The sequence below is a fragment of the Triticum dicoccoides genome, chromosome 2B (genome assembly GCF_002162155.2).
Source record: "Triticum dicoccoides isolate Atlit2015 ecotype Zavitan chromosome 2B, WEW_v2.0, whole genome shotgun sequence".
Lineage (NCBI taxonomy): Eukaryota > Viridiplantae > Streptophyta > Magnoliopsida > Poales > Poaceae > Triticum > Triticum dicoccoides.
This window is the reverse complement of record NC_041383.1, coordinates 407323879-407330425: the sequence shown is the minus strand read 5'-3', so window position 1 is coordinate 407330425 and position 6547 is coordinate 407323879.

Here is a 6547-nt window from a genome sequence, read left to right as displayed (position 1 = left end):
ACCAATTCCTGCGCTGCTCCTACGATGTGGGTGGATGTGTGTTCTATTGATGATCTGACCCTCTGCATGGAGGGGTACCGGAGGGTCTTATAGGCTGCCCCCCGGGGTTACAATGGGAATATTATATGCGCATGGGAACCTGGTGTCAGTGTCTGGGAGCCGGCAGTGGGGGCCACTGGGCCTGCCGGCTCTGTCGGGTGCGGGTCTCGCCGGGTGCGCTGGGTGTGGGCCATACCGGAGCCGCCGGGTGCAGGTATGGCCGGCTGCTTGGTACTGTGGCACGCCTCACCAGGCGTCGTGGGGCGGCACGCGCTGCCTAGATACAGGGTTACGCCGCGGGGACACCGCCCACTCCGGGCGGGGGCGTGGGATGCGCTGTTGCCGCGCCCGTCGGGGCCGACGTAAAGGGGGGCGCACTGTAGCCATGCCCTCTGGTCATCTGGGAGTTGACTTCTTGAAACTGGCCGGCATGCACCAACCAGCTGGGCCGGGTCGCGCCACCCGAAGCTGTGAAACGGCTCGCACTGGGGAGCCGGTGGGTGGTGAGCTGGATTGAGGGGCTTGGCCTGCCCCGATGTTTTTGAAAATGATCTGGATTCCGTTGCCTGCCCAGGGACAATCCCCCCGACAGTAGCCCCTGAAGTTTTGAAGGCCCGCCGGCTCCAAGCAGGAGGGCCTTCGTAGTTTTACCCCCTGAGGAGGCGGTTGGGTTGATGAAGCTTGCGACCGTCGGGTCCCGGCAACACGCACTGTGTCCCGGCTTCCGGAAGCCGGATCGCGGCACCCCGGCTTGGGCGGGAAACTGAAACGCCAGCCGGATCTTGGCTTGAGGGGGAAGGACGCGCCTTCAGCGGCCCGATGCAGCGTCAAGTGGTGAACAGTGGCCAGCGACGCTCTGCCAGGCCACGCGCGCGATGGGACGCAACAGCGGGCTGGGCCCTGCCACGCCGTGCCCTTTGCCCGCGCGTGGGGGATTTATTGTGGCAGCGGCGGGCGCTTGCACTTCTCCACGTAGTTAAGGCGTGCGGGAAATGTGTCCACCCGATGCAGGGAAGTGGAATCGTGGGTGCAGCCGATCCTACTTCCCCATGTTCCATCGGGGTTATAAAACGGAGGGAGGGGCATGGCAGAAACGCCCTCGCACGCTCCCCTCGCTCTCCCTTTGACTTCCTCTTCTCCTTCTCCTCCATGCCTCAAGTGCGCCCTTGCTACAATGCCCAGCCGCCGCCTGCAACGTCCAGCGACCACTCCGCCCCTCTTCTTGTTGGGAAACGTAGTAATTTCAGAAAAATTCCTACGCACACGCAGGATCATGGTGATGTATAGCAACGAGAGGGGGGAGTGTTGTCCACGTACCCTCGTAGACCGAATGCGAAAGCGTTAGCACAACGCGGTTGATGTAGTCGCACGTCTTCACGATCCAACCGATCCAAGTACCCAACGTACGACACCTCCGAGTTCAGCACACGTTCAGCTCGATGACGTCCCATGAACTCCGATCCAGCAGAGCTTTGCGAGAGAGTTCTGTCAGCACGACGGCGTGATGACGGTGTTGATGATGCTACCGACGCAGGGCTTCGCATAAGCACCGCTACGATATTACCGGGGTGGAATATGGTGGAGGGGGGCACCACACACGGCTATGAGATCAATGATCAATTGTTTTGTCTATGGGTTGCCCCCTGGCCACGTATATAAAGGATGGAGGGAGGAGGAGGACGGCCCTCATAGGGCGCGCCCAAGTGTGGAGTCCTACTAGGACTCCCTAGTCCCAGTAGGATTCCACCTCTCGAATGGAATAGGAAAAAGGGAAGGGACAAGGAGAAGGAAGGAAGGGGGTGCCCCCCCTCCCTAGTCCAATTCGGACCAGTCCATGGGGAGGGGTGTGGTCACCCTTTGAGGCCTTTCTCTCCTTTCCCGTATGGCCCATTAAGGCCCAATACGAATTCCCGTAACTCTCCGGTACTCCGAAAAATACCCGAATCACTCGAAACCTTTCCGATGTTCGAATATAGTCGTCCAATATATCAATCTTTACGTCTCGACCATTTCGAGACTCCTAGTCATGTCCCCGATCTCATCCAGGACTCCAAACTACCTTGGTACATCAAAACACATAACTCATAATATAAATTATCACCGAACGTTAAGCGTGCGGACCCTACGGGTTCGAGAACTATGTAGACATGACCGAGACACGTCTCCGGTCAATAACCAATAGCGGAACCTGGATGCTCATATTGGCTCCCACATATTCTACGAAGATCTTTATCGGTCAAACTGCATAACAATATACGTTGTTCCCTTTGTCATCAGTTTGTTACTTGCCCGAGATTTGATCATCGGTATCTCAATACCTAGTTCAATCTCGTTACCGGCAAGTCTCTTTACTCGTTTCATAATGCATCATCTCGTAACTAACTCATTAGTCATAATGCTTGCAAGGCTTATAGTGATGTGCATTATCGAGAGGGCCCAGAGATACCTCTCTGACAATCGGAGTGACAAATCCTAATCTTGATCTACACCAAGTCAACAAGTACCATTGGAGACACCTGTAGAGCACCTTTATAATCATCCAGTTACGTTGTGATGTTTGGTAGCACACAAAGTGTTCCTCCGGTAATCGGGAGTTGCATAGTCTCATTGTCATAATAACATGTATAAGTCATGAAGAAAGCAATAGCAACAAACTAAACGATCAAGTGCTAAGCTAACGGAATGGGTCAAGTCAATCACATCATTCTCCTAATGATGTGACCCCATTTAATCAAATGACAACTCATGTCTATGGTTAGGAAACTTAACCATCTTTGATTAACGAGCTAGTCAAGTAGAGGCATACTAGTGACAATATGTTTGTCTATGTATTTAATACATGTATTATGTTTCCGGTTAATACAATTCTAGCATGAATAATAAATATTTATCATGAAATAAGGAAATAAATAATAACTTTATTATTGCCTCTAGGGCATATTTCCTTCAGTCAGCCACTTGCACTAGAGTCAATAATCTAGTTCGCATCATCATGTGATGTAACACCAATATTCACATCTGTATGTGATTAACATCCATAGTTCACATCGTCATGTGACCAACACCCAAAGGGTTTACTAGAGTCAATAATCTAGTTCACATCATTGTGTGATTAACACCCAAAGAGTACTAAGGTATGATCATGTTTTGCTCGTGAGAGAAGTTTAGTCAACGGGTCTGTCACATTCAGAGTCGTATGTATTTTGCAAATATTCTATGTCTACAATGCTCTGCATGGAGCTAATCTAGCTAATTGCTCCCATATTCAATATGTATCTAGATTGAGACTTAGAGTCATCTGGATCAGTGTAAAAGCTTGCACTGATGTAACTCTTTACGATGAACTCTTTTATCACCTCCATAATCGAGAAACATCTCCTTAGTCCTCACTAAGGATATTCTTGACCGTTGTCCAGTGATCTACTCTTAGATCAAAATTGTATTCCCTTGCCAAACACAGAGCAAGGTATACAATAGGTCTGGTACACAACATGGCATACTTTATAGAACCTATGATGAGGCATAGGGAATGACTTTTCATTCTCTTTCTATTTCTGCCTTGGTCGGGTTTTGAGTCTTACTCAACTTCACACCTTGCAACACAGGCAAGAACTTCTTCTTTGACTGTTCCATTTTGAACTACTTCAAAATCTTATCAAGGTATGTACTCATTGAAAAATCTTATCAAGTGTCTTGATCTATCCCTATAGATCTTGATGCTCAATGTGTAAGCAGCTTCACCAAGGTCTTTCATTGAAAAACTTTGATTCAAGTATCCTTTTATACTATCCAGAAATTCTATATCATTTCCAATCAACAATATGTCGTCCACATATAATATTACAAATGCTACAGAGCTCCCACTCACTTTCTTGTAAATATAGGCTTCTCCAAAAGTCTGTATAAAACCATATGCTTTGATCACACTATCAAAGCGTTTATTCCAACTCCGAGAGGCTTGCACCAGTCCATAAATGGATTGCTGGAGCTTGCACACTTTGTTAGCACCTTTTGGATCGACAAAACCTTCTGGTTGCATCATATACAACTCTTCCTCCAGTAATCCATTCAAGAATGCAGTTTTGACATCCATTTGCCAAATTTCTTAATCGTAAAATGCGGCAATTGCTAACATGATTTGGACAGACTTAAGCATCGCTACGGGTGAGAAAGTCTCATCGTAGTCAACCCCCTCGAACTTGTCGAAAACCTTTTGCAACAAGTCGAGCTTTGTAGACAGTAACATTACCATCAGCATCAATCTTCTTCTTGAAGATCCATTTATTCTCGATGGCTTGCCGATCATAGGGCAAGTCAACCAAAGTCCATACTTTGTTCTCATACATGGATCCACTCTCAGATTTCATGGCCTCAAGCCATTTTGCGGAATCTGGACTCATCATCACTTCCTCATAGTTCGTAGGTTCGCCATGGTCAAGTAACATGACCTCTAGAATAGGATTACCGTACCACTCTTGTGCGGATCTTACTCTAGTTGACTTACGAGATTCGGTAGTAACTTGATCTGAAGTTTCCTGATCAATATCATTAGCTTCCTCACTAATTGGTGTAGGCGTCACAGGAACCGGTTTCTGTGATGAACTACTTTCCAATAAGGGCACAGGTACAGTTACCTCATCAAGTTCTACTTTCCTCCTACTCACTTCTTTCAAGAGAAACTCCTTCTCTAGAAAGGATCCATTCTTAGCAACAAATATCTTGCCTTCGGATCTGTGATAGAAGGTGTACCCAACAGTTACTTTTGCGTATCCTATGAAGACGTATTTCTCCGATTTGGGATTAGCTTATCAGGATGAAACTTTTTCACATAAGCATCGCAACCCCAAATTTTAAGAAACGACAACTTTGGTTTCTTGCCAAACCACATTTCATATGGTGTCGTCTCAACGGATTTAGATAGTACCCTATTTAACATGAATGCAGTTGTCTCTAATGCATAACCCCAAAATGATAGTGGTAAATCGGTAAGAGACATCATAGATTGCACTATATCCAATAAAGTACGGTTATGACGTTCGGACACACCATTAAGCTGTGGTGTTCCAAGTGGCATGAGTTTGTGAAACTATTCCACATTGTTTTAATTGAAGACCAAACTCATAACTCAAATATTCATCTCCGTGATCAAATCACAGAAAACTTTTTTTTTTTGTTATGATGATTTTCCATTTCACTTTGAAATTCTTTGAACTTTTTCAAATGTTTCAGACTTATGTTTCATCAAGTAGATATACCCATATCTTCTCAAATCATCTGTGAAGGTGAGAAAATAACGATACCCGCCGCGAGCCTCAACATTCATTGGACCACATACGTCAGTATGTATTATTTTCAATAAGTCACTAGCTTGTTCCATTGTTCCGGAGAACGGAGTTTTAGTTATCCTGCCCATAAGGCATGGTTCGCAAGCATCAAATGATTCATAATCAAGTGATTCCAAAATTCCATTTTTATGGAGTTTCTTCATGCACTTTACACCGATATGACCCAAACAGCAGTGCCACAAATAAGTTGCACTATCATTATCAACTTTTCATCTTTTGGTATCAATATTATGAATATGTGTATCACTACGATCGAGATCCAACAAACTATTTTCATTGGGTGTATGACCATCAAAGGTTTTATTCATGTCAATAGAACAACAATTATTCTTTGACTTTAAATGAATAACCGTATGCAATAAGCATGATCAAATCATATTTATGCTCAACGCAAACGCCAAATAACATTTATTTAGGTTCAACACTAATCCCGAAAGTATACGGAGTGTGCGATGATGATCATATCAATCTTGGAACCACTTCCAACACACATCGTCACTTCACCCTCAACTAGTCTCTGTTTATTCTGTAACTCCTATTTCGAGTTATTAATCTTAGCAACCGAACAAGTATCAAATACCCAGGGGTTACTATAAACACTAGTAAGGTACACATCAATAACCTGTATATCAAATATACCCTTGTTCACTTTGCCATCCTTCTTATCTACCAAATATTTGTTGGGGAACGTTGCAGAAAATTAAAAATTTTCCTACGGTTTCACCAAGATCCATCTATGAGTTCATCTAAGCAACGAGTCAAGGGAGAGAGTTTGCATCTACATACCACTTGTAGATCGCGTGCGGAAGCTTGCAAGGTGATGATGTAGTCGTACTCGACGTGATTCGAATCACCGATGACCAAGTACTGAACGGACAGCACCTCCGCGTTCAACACACATACGGGACGGGAGACGTCTCCTCCTTCTTGATCCAGCAAGGGGGAAGGAGAGGTTGAGGAAGACAGCTCCACCGGCAGCACGACGGCGTGGTGATGGTGGAGAGGCAGTACTCCGACAGGGCTTCGCCAAGCACACAACGGAGGAGGAGAGGTGTTGGGGAGGGGAGGGCTGCGCCTTGGAGGGTGGTCCGGCTGCCCTCCCCTCACCCCTCTATTTATAGGGGGAAGGGAGAAGGGGGCCGGCCCCCTAGAACCCATCTAGG